Genomic DNA, 14,316 nt, shown 5'->3' on the forward strand with positions numbered 1-14,316 from the left:
TTGCATTGTAATACATTAGGGAGGGAGAACTGCACGCCACGGGCATGTCCCCTGTCGCCCTTCATGTTTTTGCCTGGCCCCTTGCAACCCCCCCAAAGCCTCAATCAATTTGTTGTAGTGCCATCCCTGCTGTCAGCTGCAGGAAGAGGTGATTTATTTATTTATTCTTTAACCTTAAACCTACTCAATTTCAAGATGATTTACAAGGGTATTAGGGCATGACAATTCAACAATGCACATCACAAACAATACTATCAGTGGATAAAATATTATATCAGCCAGCCAAATCTCAATAAAAATGTGCTGTTGTTTTGCCTGGGACCTAAAGATTAACAATGTAGGTGCCCCACAGACTTTCTTGGGGAGGATATTTATTAACTTGGGTGCCCTGGCTGAAACTGTCCTCTCCGACATTGAAACCTATCTTATATTGGTTGAGAGGCATACAAAGAGAAAGGCTGTCAGTCATTATAAAGAAAAGCAAAATAGCATGTATATGCTTAGATGAAATACATTTGTGTATGCACAAGGCTTCAGTGCTTCACATTATCTCACTAATCCTCACAACAATCTTGGAAGGAGGGCCTTTGCTATTGCAGTATTAAAAATGGTGGGCTTGTTGAAGACAGTACAGCAAGTAACAATACTCCTGAGATAGGGGACTCAGGACCTCATCTTTTAACCACTACTACACTAAGGTAAGGCTTTCCTTCACGGAAATGATTATGATGTCATTTTGGTGGAGAACGTGAGTTTTTTTCCTGAGTAGAGTTGGTTTAATTGGGGAGGCTGGTGCACCTCCTTTGAGCTTGCAGCATTATAATTATGGAGACGGGCTAAATGTTAATGCCCATCATAAAGAATGTGCTGCTCTGAATGTCTGTTACTGATAATTATTTCTGATGAATAAACCAAAAGGACAAGTATGTGCGAAGTTCATATTGCAGCTTTCAGGTTTTATTATATGCTTCTCCTGAAGGGGCAATCATTGTGGTGCACCAGCTGGTTGTTTCTGTGGCCCGACACTCCCAGGAGATAGTTGATGATAATGCAAACTTGAACTAGCAGAAGTGCCAATGTGTTTGTGGGTATATTTATAGATACATTGTTTATCAGGTGAAGTAACCCTCCGCAAGGGGAGGGGGACTTAGCAGCTCTGCACAGAGGCATGAGCTCCTGGAAGGCGACCAACATCCTTTGTGCTTTCCCATCAACACAGTGGGGTGTCGAGCTCCAGGTGTTGCCCTGCTCATTTCTGCTTAAAACTGAGCAAAGCAGTGACAAGTATGCATGCTGGAAACAGAAAGGATCTATTGGCTACCAAGATCTGCTGGTGAGAAGACTTGCCTGCAGGGTTAAACGTCAAGTGCAATGTGGCATTTGGGAGGTTTTGTTCTTGTATGAGCCGTGCAAAGCCCCTTTTCTTAGGGTGGCAGGTCATAGTTCCTTTGAACCCTCCCTGTTTCCTTTCCTTTCACATGTGAACTGTCTTCCCCAACACACAACACCCGGATCCATCATTGCCCCCAGAACACTAGTATTTTCAGTGTGAGTACTCATAAAACCTGCACCTGCCATCTTTGAAAAAGAATTCTCCCTCCTCTCACTGGAGGGAATGCCTCTTCTTAGACAATGCCTTCTGTAACACATGCTTGCTGGCAGCATTTTTTAAATTTATATACAGATATAATTCATAGAGTTAATTAGCAGAGTAAAATTCATTACAAATTTATCAGCCAAGCTCTCTTTAATCAGGTGACAGCCCTATTCAAAAACTGGGTTTTAAGAGCATTCTGAGCCAGGATTATTTGTGCTCTGACATGACATCAGATAGAAGGGGTTGGAAGGGATTTACATTCAACAGTACTGAGCACAGCCCTATGGCGTGGTCACTTAACCCTTTGTGGCATTGTATTTTCAGTGGGCCATGTTGGTTGTGGTCTGATAGCTCCACCCTACCTGCTGTGTGAAAATAACTTGATGGTGGTGTTTAGGATCTACAATTTTAACAAAGGCATCCTTACTTATGCCAAGCTTTAAGAGTTGCTTATGGGTTCAGTTGTTTCCTATTTCAAATAGCCAAAAAAATTCTTCAGAGTATATGGAAGGTTGACCGCTGGCGTTTGTGAACCGCTCTGAGATCTACAGATGAAGGGCGCCATACAAATTTAGTAAATAAATAAAAATCTATGCAGCTATACAATTCCCTTACTACCTCAGAGTGAGCAACCTGCCTGTTGATTGTTGCCAAGATTTTTCCAGATCAGGTCCTCTGATGCTTTTAGGGGGAGACACATTGATGCAGTGTTTGGGAGAACAGTGTTTGGGAGAACAAGTCCCACAGATGTGATCATAGGTTTGTATAATTTATGTATTTATTTATGTTGGTATTTATGTACCCCGCTTTTTATGCTAAGGGCATACTCAGGATGGCATACAGCAGCATATAAAAGTAGGGGGGAAGTACAATTCTGAATAGAGCAGCAAGTTATGCACAGTAGCTGTGAGTAAGCATGATAAAATACACCAGAAACAGCGAAAAGAAAAGGGGGGCATTGTCTAGGGGGCTCTGATTAAAGAACGTTCACCAAAATAAAATGCTGTTAAGAGCCTTCTTAAAAAGGGTAGATAAACCTGTTTTTTGATGCCGTTACATAATATAGGCAGCACAATAAAACCTCTTATCCCCAGCTGCATCTTGGCTGGTGGTCCAGTGGGGTGTAAGGAGGAAAGAGACCAAGAAGGACCTAAAACTGAGTGAAGATGTTGAACAGGAAAGAGACTATTCCTGATAATTGGTTGTGGTGTTTTAGAGCGTTCAAACAAGTCACTTCTCTCACGCACACAAGGATATGCCCGCCATTTGTCTAGAACTCCCGTACCTTTTAATTTGTGGGAAAGTGTGTGATTTTTTTGTGTGTTCTTGCCCATCTCCACTTAAAACCAGTGACAGCTAATTTTTGTCTGGCATAATAATGTGTATGTACTAAGTTGTTGTTTAGTCGTGTCCGACTCTTCGTGACACAGTTTTAATGAAATAGTATCTTTACTTAATTTATGCATGGCTGGAACATGGATTATGCAATTTGGGCAGAAAATTGGATAGGTTTATATTGCTTTGCTTTGTTTTTGTGATAAAGAACTTTGCAGACAGAAAATTACTCACTGTTAAATTTTTCAGGTTTTAACCAAAGATATGTCTTAGGAGATCCAGTATATATGTTCTTTCTTCCATTTGCATCTTATTATGGATTACTGCTGCGTGCACTTGGCAGACCCACTTTAACTCCAGCGTTAGATTTGCCCATTTATTTCTCTCTGCAGTTTAAGAAACCTTTTCCACGTAAGGCAAGTGGTCTAATAATAGGCCATACTGTGGGAGTATTTGGCTGCCAGCAGTTCATAAAATCTGGATTCGTTTACTCCAATGGGTCTCCACTGGCCCCTCCTTGGCTCCCAAGGTGCTGATTGTGTCAGAGGAAGAAGAAAAAGGCAGCGAGAGATTAAATGCACCATGATTGTAGATGCAAAGTGAATCAACACAAACTAGGCAGTCACTTATTTTTATTATTTTGGTTTGGTTTCTGGCGCTCTGGAATTTGACCTTGTCTTTTAATGCTGTGAGTTCCTGACTATCAGTCACGCCTGAGACATTGTCAGGCTGAGCCGCTCCTTTCTGAGGAAGTGCATTCCCACCGCTGATGTGACCTTGTGACACTCATGCTGAAGGTTGTGCATTCCCCAGGAAGCTGGTGGTCTTTCCACACAGGGAATTTCAAGGGGAGGGCGTTAAGGCACACATTGATTCTGTTAAGTGCTCTTTCATTCATCTCTTTTTACCTTTCCTGTGGCTCAGCTATTATTAGGAGGCTCTTGTTTTTGTTTCCAATGGTTAAGTATAGCGAAACCATCCCTACTACCTTAATCTAAAATATATGAGTGGCAGGGAGAGGTGATATAATTGCTTTTGCTCTCACTAATGTTCTAAATTTTCTCTCGTGTTCATGTGTCCTTGTAATCTCCAAAGAGTAAAAATTAACCTTTCCATTTCTCCCCGAAATCTTAGAATTGTGCTGCCAAGAGAATAGTCTGTCACACCAGTAACAGTTCCAATGAAAATTTGTCTTCCTGCTGTTTTCTTTTTTCTTTCTTTCTAAATTATTCTAAGAACAGCCTGCGTTTCTCAGCTGTGACACCTAAACTTCTCCTCGCTTTGACCCTGTGCATTTTCCCTGATTGCAGGAGAGGAATAGGGAATCGGCTCTCTTGAACACTGATCCTTCCTAATTAGTAAATGTGGTGGTTATTTGGCCGCAACAGCTGTCTTTGACATAAGGCTCCAGCAAGTTCCAGCTGTATTAGACTGCTGTTGAATGTGAGAGCTGCACAGAAGTAATACTGATCTGCTCACTACCTGACCTCACCAGTGCATTGCTCTCATACCTGTAAAGCCATTCCTTTTAAAGATTAAGATGCTCCCTAATTATGGTCCTGGACCCATTGCTGCAATGCAACGCAAGTTCAGATGGCAGCAGTTGCAAAGCATTTCCAAGACTGTATAACTACAAGCCGTACGTGGGGTTTTGTATCTGAAACCGTCCAGTTCTGGATTAGTCTTACCATTTGATCCTGCTGAATGTATAAAATAGCTTCAAGTATAACATCAAAAACGAGATTTGCTCTAGTAAGCATGAAGACCGCCTGTTAGCACATCTTGCTTTTTGTTCTGTTTCCTTGTGACTTTTTGGCTTACCAGATAGTTTATTTTGTTATAACTTTAAATAAATAAATAAAAAAGATTAATTGTAACATATATTTTGGTTTTTCTTGCACCATGCTGCTCATGGAGTTCCCAAGCCACCTTTCCATCCTAGCACTGACCAGATCCAGACCTGTTTAGCTTCAGAAATTTTGCTGCATCATGTGCCTTTAGCCCCAGGCTAGAAATATGGTTATGGAAAACAGATGTGTGTCGAATAAGCACTTTAAATGGTGTGCCAGCTTTAGTTTCATTGATAGGCAGCTCTCCATACCTTTTTAATGAAGTGAGTTTAAATCTGCTCTAGAGATGGACAAATTTGTCAATTTATGCATTTCTGTGTGCACACATTATGCACCATTTTATAAGCAGTTCCCTCCCCTGTTATTATAATGCATTATTGTGAATTATTTTCACTGATATGTACACTTAATGCCTTTTTGTACTTTTTGTACATATTTTTGTGTACACTTAATGCCTTTTTGTACTTTTTTTTTTTTTTTTTTTGCTGGAGAGCCATAGCACAGAATTTGGAGAAAGGTGAATTTAGCAGAATATAGCTACATTTTGGTTCATGTATTTATTGGTTTGCTAAGCATGAATTTGGTTCGGAAGCAAACAGAACAAATTTCTCCCCCATCTCTATTCTGCTGCATAGAGATTGGTAATTTCAAACCATGTTTAGTACAGCAAAACTTGTCGCTTTAGCCTCCCACCCACCTACCCTGATGTGCTTATTTGACTTTCGATAGTTGGATTTGTGGGTTATCCTAGAACATGTGTACCTTTCTTCACTACAACATTTTATATCTGCTAAAACGATTACAGATTTTTAAAAAGACTCCCCTGTCAACTGTGGAGTGTTGTTGAGGGGAAGGCAGCTCTTAATTCTCTCTGCTTCCCCTCGACTTTACTCCCTTCTGTGAGAAATGGCCTACTTAGTTGAGGTTCTTTTGATGCAGTTGGGTGAGGTCAGGTCAGGTCAAAACACTCGCAGTGCAAGAAATGCAGGAAACAGCTTTCTGCAGGATCTGAACTGTTTCCAGGCTGTTTTTTTAAATGATCTGTCTGTATATGTTAGTGTCTAAGTGGGGTGTGCGTGTGTGCGTGTGCGCGCGCGCATAAAATACATGTCCTGCTCTTCAAAAATATTTTCTCCCACAATGGCATATTTAAAAGTAAAGTTAATAAAAACACAGCAACATTAAAGCTCCAAAATAAAGGCATATAGAAGCAGAAGAAAACAAGTTTCAGAGGGAGTGAAACTATTAAAAGGTCGAACAGTGAACCTGCCCTTTTGGGGTTTTGTGTCTGTAACCCCTGTGTAGAAAAGGCTGAACCTGAAGTTACTACTTGTTCTCCTGATGTCTCATGGATGGTGCTGCAGCTTAATGCCACTTCACTGCAATAGTCTTTTCTCATTATTAATACACATAGGGGTTTTAAAAGATACAAGAGGAAGTGAGAGACCCTGTTGTTTCTCCTGGACCTCTCAGAGACTTTTGTTATTATCCACCATGATGCTATTCTAGTTGGACTACCTGTATTATATATTGTCTGCATTAGGCATTTGTGGCCAGTTCCAGAAGGTGGTACTGAGGCATCACAGCTGGCTCCTTGGCATGTGTGGATTTTCAGAGGGTATTACCTCTTGTCCCTCATTCTCTTTAACAACTGCATGAAACTACCCAGTCTACTTGTGATGTGTCAGACATTTTCTGGAGGTCTGTGTGGCAGCTGTACACTTGTTGGATCCTCCACAAGAATTTGTAAGCACAACTTTTGTTTAATGTTAATGACATTTTAACAGTTAACCTGCAGAGGATTTGAGCGTTTGCAAAAGAGTACCGTTGCGATTGGTTCAGCAAATATTTTAAAGATTTGCCTGTGTTATCTTGGAAAGCACCATCAGTGTGGGAATACTTCAGATGAAAGCAGAAACAAGCTTCAAGGTAGTATGTTTTAGGAGCTGTTTGGGCTTGAATTGAGAAGCTCTGATTCTGTGCATGTCAACTGTGTGGTCGGCCACCTTGTATTGGCTACAGATGGGGTAGGTGTGGAGAACCTGTTGGTTCTTCAAATGCTGCTGAAATTCAATTCCCATCTTTTGTGGCCATTGGCCATGCCTCCTGTTTAGGCTGGGACTCTGCCAGAGTGTTGCCTTGTTCTCCAGTTCTGATCTCGTTTCCCAGTTCCTGGCTCCTGGTTCCCACTTGGCAGCTGCCTGTGGCTCAAAGCAGTACTGAGGAGGACTGACACAGTGGTGGTTGGCCATTGAAAGAAGGTAGAGTTATCAAGTGCCAATGTCTGAAGTGCCATGTGGAAGATGTGTTGTATGCTCAACACATTTTTCCTTAGCTTCATTTTGCAGAGCATTTTGGAACGGCTTCAGGTGTTCTCTTTAATATGATACAGATAACCAGCTTCCCAGTTTGTTGTGTGTTCACAGTACAGCGAGGAACCATTTGGTACACAGTTGCCAATCTCTCTACCCATTGTTGAGCTACACAGAAGGGTGGTGGTGGTTCAAATAAGCTTGGGCATCCCAGTAAAGGTGGAAGGGTCACTTTCTCCCTGCTGATTGCCTTTGATGAAACAGCAGTTCTCTGATTAAAGCTCTCCACTCCTCTCGCACCACCTTTGCCAAGAGCCACTAACCTCTGTAGCAAACAGTCCCCTGTCCCCTCTGCCCCATCTTAGCGAAAAGATGGTGTTTGTGATAAAACTCACAATGGCAAGGTGTGTTTTATATCTCCCCTTGTCCCTTATCCACCACTGGTAGGATCACATGCAGTGACAAGGGCTTGTATTTCTTAGATGCAGCACAAGCCAGCCCCCCCCCAGCCCCCGGTAGCTGAATTTTAATCACTTAGATGCAGAGCCTTGATAGACTGAATCAATTTAATTTCTGTTGCTTGGGACCGGAAAGAACGGGATGGTGGCACTGGAGAAGGTCAAGGCAACTTACTGAGTAAACAGTTTGGTTTATAAATGTGTCTGAGAGATTCTATCCCACCCCCAGTCTCCCCACTCCCACCCCTCTTTTGGTTAATTTTTGTTCTTTTCTCTTCTTCTTCTTTTTTTAAAAGAAAATCTCATGCAGACAAAACAAACATGGCAATATCCCGAGGAACGCTGAAAGCCGGCGACATGGTTCTTTGCTGGAGGGGAAAGCTTATTAATCAAAGCACCAGCTCCGAAATGCTTGAAATGCCTTTAGAAGCAAAGGTCCTTCTCCCACTGGGGCCTATGGAGTCCTTTGATTTGCTCCCAAGGAGAGAGGCTCCTGTCCCTTTCTATAGGTGAGGGCTTTAAGGTGAAATATTGAAAGGTTTCCACACTTCATAAATATCACTTGAAAAATATTCATTCAAGTGCCTTGGAAAGGGTTCGGCCCAGCCAAAATTCCTATTATCTAATTGTTTACTATTGTGCTGGATAGATTCTGCTTGGCAGAAAGCATTTATATTGCATTTAAGGTCCTTCTACCAAAAAGAGAGAGAAAGGCTTTGTCCTCATAGCAACCTTGTGAGGAAAGTATCACATCCTCTTCCTAGTGAACAATCCAATGTACTGGACGTTCTTTCAGGATCTTGCAGGGCTGAGGAAGCTCAGTTTGATACTTCTGATTGGAAGCGGCCAAGGTGTTCTTACTTAGTTATTCAAACCCTGCATTTGGCAAATATAGTGGGGTTCAAAGCTGGGCCTGGCAGAAATTTAGGACTGAGTGAAAATGGAGGAAGACGGGAGTTTTGCAAACACCCGGAAATGCTACAGAGAACACCCCTCCCTTTCATTTTTTTAGAGGGCTCAAAAGGAGATGAAAGTGTGCCAAGTGGCTACACTGCCCCTGTCCCTAATACCTTGCCAAGCTCTGGCAGTAGTCACAGTGCTTGCAGGTAGTAGCACACTGATGGAACTGGGGACAGAGCAACCTATGGCTGCTGCAATGGAAGGCAGAACTCTTGAGAAGTGGGTTGGTCAGCCGTCTTAAAGAAGTAAAAAATGGAAGAAAAGACTCCCGGATGCATGGAGTAGGAGTGTATCATGGCTGTGTTCGTATATAAATGCATGTCTTCATCACTTACAGTGCTTGACTGTAGAGGTCAGAATAACTGTATTCATTGTATAGTTGGAAATACCTGAGCAAAGAGAGGGAAGGTACCGGTAACTTGACCACAGCGTGTCCTGCAGGTCATTGTCAAAGCTGGAATAGACTTGGCTTTGGAATCCAGCTTTCAATCTCATTCTGTCAAGTTGCATGTTTTTTCCCCCTCTGGAACTTATAAATGTCCAGCTAAATGGAATAAATTTTATGCAAATGATTTTTCTCCTTTTAAAAATGGTTATTTCACACCCAGTGTGTGTATCTGATCAGCAGAGTCACGCTTTGAACTGTTGGTTTGAGGAGTCTTTACTGTGCAAAATTTATATGCAACAAGCACTCTAGTAAGATCTCTTAATGTTGGAAGGCCTGGGGTGGCAGCCATATGGATAGCCAAGCCATCCCAGTCCCCTTGCCCTCTGGTCCAGTCCTTTTCACCTCCAGTCTCTTTCCTACAGAGGCATTTCCTCTGCCCCCCTGCCAGGTTTGGGCAGGCTGGTGCAATGTTTCAGCTTCCAGATTTCTGTAATCGCCCTGATCTGATGAGCTTTTAGAAGCCTGCCTAATTCTGAAAGGCATGTATAATAGAGGAGCAATGTGAATTAATAAAGCAAACTTGGCCAGCTTTACGGCAAATTTGGTAGCCTGCCATAACCATCAGCCCCATATGTGCAGTTGTAAATAACTACTATGGTTGAATTTCTTTCAAGTTGCCCATAATGATCATAATTATACATAATGAAAGGAAGATTACCCTTCCATATAACCTTAGCCAGAAAGAAATATGGATCCTTTGCCGTTCATATCCAGGTGGATGCGCTGTGTTGCCTGAGAACTAGCACGGAGCCCTGTCTTAGATCTTAGCCTTGCTAAACTACACCCTCTTTAATTGATGTGCACATGAACTAGTTAACTCTTGTGAGTGTTGGCTATCTAGAAAGGAAAACTGTATTTTGTATGGGTAAGACGGGCTGGCTTTAAACAGGATCCAATCCTTATTTCATGTGATCATTGCCTTTGGCTGCACTCTCTTGCTTGGGAGTAAAAGAGCAAAGAGTCTTGTGACACCTTAAAGACCTAACAAATGATGGTATAAGGTGTCATAGGACTTTTTGTTGATTTTGCTGCGGAAGCCTAACTTGATTACGTCTTTGAAATTTGAATGGGAGCGTATGTCAATCCTGGACCTCTTTACACAAATAAAGGCATATGAGTGTTGTATAGCAATGATTTGTGAATCACTACCTTAATTCCATATTGTTCATGCATATATCATATGCTGGTTCTTGTGTGATGTATGCTTTTAATTTTGGTTTCTTGACAGTTATACACACACACACACACACACACACACACACATTACATGCAGTGGTGCACTCCTTCCCTTTTCCCATAAAGAGGGTCTCATTCAGTAAAGTCATCTGAGGATATCTTAGAATTCTTTCCCTGCTTTCTAAGCAGTGGCGAACCGTGCCACTTGGGCTGCCCGGGGCGGCAAACGTGGAGGCACCCCTGGGTGCGGGGCGTCTCTTCGCAGCGTGCGTGCGTGCGTCTTGACGAATGGCGTATGTGCCGCGGAGGCAAGGGGCGGGCCAGCGAGGAGGGGTGTCACGCCAGCTACAAGCATTACGCCTCGCTGGCCCGCCCCTCGCCTCTGCCCGGGGCCGAAAAAAGCCATTAAAAAACAAAAGGAAAGGGAAGCAGCCACCGGCCGAGCGAGCAAGCGGCTGCTTTCCTTTCCTTTTTTTCTTTTTAAAGGGCTTTTTTAGCGCTTGGCTGCCGTGGCATGGAGCCAAGGGGCGGGCCAGCGAAGAGGGGCGTTGCGTGACACCCCTCCTTGCTGGCCCGCCCCTTGGCTCCACGCAGCAGCAGCCGAGCGCTAAAAAAGACCCCCCTTTTTTAAAAAACAAAAAAGGGAAAGCAGGCGCCGGCAGCTGGCCAAGCAAGCAAGCAAGCCAGCCACTGTCTCGCGCCAAGCAATGTTTAGGCTCGGCTCGGCTTTGCTTTGCGCCAATTGCGGGGGCGGTGCTCCGCCACGAGTGTCACCCCCCCCCAGCGCAGTACCTGGGGCAGCCCGCCCCTTGCTCCGCCCCTGTTTCTAAGCACACCATAGCCTTGCTCTTGATAATACTAAGTGGAGGATCCAGTAAGCAATGAAGGGACCCCAGGCTGACACCATGTCAGGTACTCACTGAGGCCCCAGAACCTGTGACCCTCCAGATGCTTCTGAACTGTAACTCCCATTCATAGGAATAAGCATGAGGGGTACCGGTATATTTTCCTGCTCTCTAAAGCAAACAAAAATGAAGGCCCATTCAGGGGTGGAAACCAGTTTCTCCTGCTCTCAGCTCACTGTATTTCCAGTATGATGGAACAAGAATAAATGAATATTAGGTTTGGTTAAATAGAAGTACCGGTAATTCCTAGTATGTATGTAGCTTCAGGTAGAGATGATGGACAGTGTCTACTTTGCCCAGTCCAAAATTAATTTTAAAAATAAAACACCTGATTAAGAATATGTCTGAAACACTAACCAGCTTTCTTTGGATTAATTTAGGATAAGGAAAGTATCCCAGACCCCAGTTTTCCCCACGGTACTCATTGGAAGTACATCAAGACATATCCAAGGGAGATAGTGTAGAGGACACCATGTGAAATAGAAGGGAATGGAGTAAGCTTGGAGTCCTCTTAGCCCCAGCATCTTTGGGTATCATAGCAGACCCTGAAGCTTCAGGGACGTCCAAAGCCATTTTATTCCTTTTATCAGGCCTATTTTGGAACCAGTTCACCCAAGCTCCCAAATAGGTGCAGTGCAACTAGACCCAGCATGCAGTCCGTGCTCCGATTGAACAGGGTTTGGAGAACTATTGTGGTGCCCTCGGTCAGTGTTTCTCAACCCGGGGCCATATGGCCCCCAGGATATTCCAGGGGGGCCATAGTAGAAAATCTCATAAATGGGGGGCTAAGTCACGAGACTAGGGGGCCACAGAGGGAAGTGAGAAGTGAAGAAAACAGAGAAGTGACTGAGAAAAGAAAACAGAAAATAGTGAAGAAAATAGAAAACAGAGAAGTAGAGTGAACAGAGAAGTGACCGTGCTTCCCAGTGGATGGATCGCCACGCGCACTTTGTGGCAAAGTCGCTTCCTCTTCCTTCTCCCTCCCACTTCCACACTCCACTGCTGCATGCACCAAGTTGTCTGCATCTCGTTTGTCAAGGGCAAGGTGTGTGGCTGCAGCAGTGCTTGTGTGTTCTATTTACAAACAAAACACTTAAAGCTTTCTACTGGTAGGACGGGGGGGGGGCGGTACAGGAAGGAAACAAGGTTGGAAGGGGGCCACGGTCAGAAAAAGGTTGAGAAACACTGCTGTGGATTAACAGTGAGGATGTGGGAAATCCTGATTCAGATCTCTGCTCAAGTCTCAGTGAGTCGCTTTTTCTTGTATCAGCATAATGTACTTCAGAGGAGGTTTGTGATATAAATTATATATATAAATAATTTATATATAAAATTATCATTGCATATATGAGGGAAGAGAGATCACACACACACACACACACTTCAAATTAGATAATGGCCCAGCAGAGAACTAAATTTGGCCAGACCCCTGCTCTATAAAGTACTTAGCATAACAGTAACTCTTGCCTTATTCTTCTATAATGGGCCTTGAGAGATTTTTCCTGCCAGTAGCAGTTGGCGCTGTGGGACAGAAAATTGAAGTGGCTGCTCTTGATGCAGGTCAGTTTCAGAACAAACCGGGCTATTTATAATGTTGGCTGAGTGCCATCGTGTTGTTTTTAATGAATGGCCAACACCGTAGACACTTGCATTTTGTATTCTCTGCTGCTTGTGTGAGGATGCTACGCCAAGAGTAGTGAGACTCTCTTAATATACGCCTCAAATCAGTTTTTAACAAGAATGTGTTTTGCGGAGAATGTCTCCTTTGCCTCTGAGATTGGCATGGTGGAGGTTCTGTCTCCAATGTGGATTACCTTGGAGCAACACTGGTAGGAGAGAACTCCTAGTTCCTGTCCAGCTGAAGGGTTGTGCTTGGCTTCTTGCTCATCTCTCCCCCTTCTCTTCTTATGGCATGTGATGCAGAAATGCCCAGCGAGTGCGTGGGTGGCCTTCCTGCTCCGTTGCTGTCAGCTAGAACAAGGTGTAATATAAACACTTGTTTAATTGCCACATGTCTCTTTCAGGCGAGTCTTCCAATTTAGAGACAGAAGGTAACATCAGAGACCTGGTTTGTTTTGCTTGCAATTAAACAACAGCAGAAAGAAGGTGAAAAGGCAGGGGAAGCGAATGTTATGCAAAACAGGCATGCGATCAAATTAATGTATGCAAAAGTTTGTTTTTAATGAGAAGCTTCAGCTTGTCATTTGTTTTGCTGTGCGGCACTCAAACGCTTGCTGAGGTCTTGCATCAGTGGTTGGGTTCGGAGGAACCTGCTTGGAAGAACTGAATAATTTCTTTCCTGGATCAGGCCAGAGGTTGTTCCTTCCCAGCACTCTGTTTTCAACAGTGGTCAGTCAGGGGCTCTTGGGAAGCTCCATAGGCTGGGCATGATGACTGTATCCCACCTTCTCTGGATCACCCTCAGAAATCGGTATCTGGAGACAAACAGCCTCTGAACATTGTAGGTCTATAGTTTTGTTCTCTTGGCTCAATAGTCCTCTTTGGCCTGGTCTACCTATGCAGGAGGAAGAGAGAAGCAGTAAAATCCTGAAGTGGCACAGCAGAATGCACCAATTCTGGCAGCAGGGTTTTTTGTGCATTTTTGGAAGGGGTGCAATTTTTGAATCTTTTGATTCTTGGGTAAGCTCTGTAGAGAGATCTAGTGTTCTACTCGCCTGAGATCTAGATGGGGTTGTGCTACAGTTCAGTCTTTATGGATTTGGGTGATGCAGCTCCAGCAAGCATTTGGCCAGGGGGCAAGGGAGCTTGAATGAGGCTATGTGGGGGAAGAATGAATTGGTAACAAAGAAGGGGTTTCCCTTCCTACACACCATTATCCCCATCATAATTGCCTTGTTTGGAGGGTTGAGGGGGTGTGTGCCTTGGGCACACATTTGTGCTAGGTGGTCCAATGGAAATTGGCCAGAGGTCCACTAGCAGATGTCTACTTCCTGCCATCTCTCGCTATATGTGTTACTCCAAGCTAGCCCAATCCTCCTGCATTCCCTCTTTACGATTAGTTGCTAACCTTGTATTGTTTATGACATTCTTGAAATTAGTTTCACCCTCTAAATTTGTATACTTTGGGGACTGCAAACTTTTCAGGGTCACCATCTTGGAAATAAAAAAGGGTTTTCAGCCGTTTTTGGGAAGTGATGAGGGAAGAATGTCTTTAGCCACTTTGAATCAAGAAGCGCTTGAACGTTCCATGCAAACGAACTGCAAGATGTCTTTATTTGAGCAGATGAAACGAGAAGTGTACAGCTCAGGAACTG

At 43.6% G+C, this 14,316-nt stretch overlaps 1 protein-coding gene across 29 annotated transcripts in view; it reads left to right on the forward strand.

The window, feature by feature from the left end:
- The window catches only part of MSI2 (musashi RNA binding protein 2), a 394,953-nt gene that overhangs the window by 132,240 nt on the left and 248,397 nt on the right, over positions 1 to 14,316 (forward strand). The gene's annotated exons all lie outside the window — the stretch shown is intronic.

Source organism: Lacerta agilis, chromosome 15, assembly GCF_009819535.1.
Source record: "Lacerta agilis isolate rLacAgi1 chromosome 15, rLacAgi1.pri, whole genome shotgun sequence".
In the NCBI taxonomy this organism is placed as follows: domain Eukaryota; kingdom Metazoa; phylum Chordata; class Lepidosauria; order Squamata; family Lacertidae; genus Lacerta; species Lacerta agilis.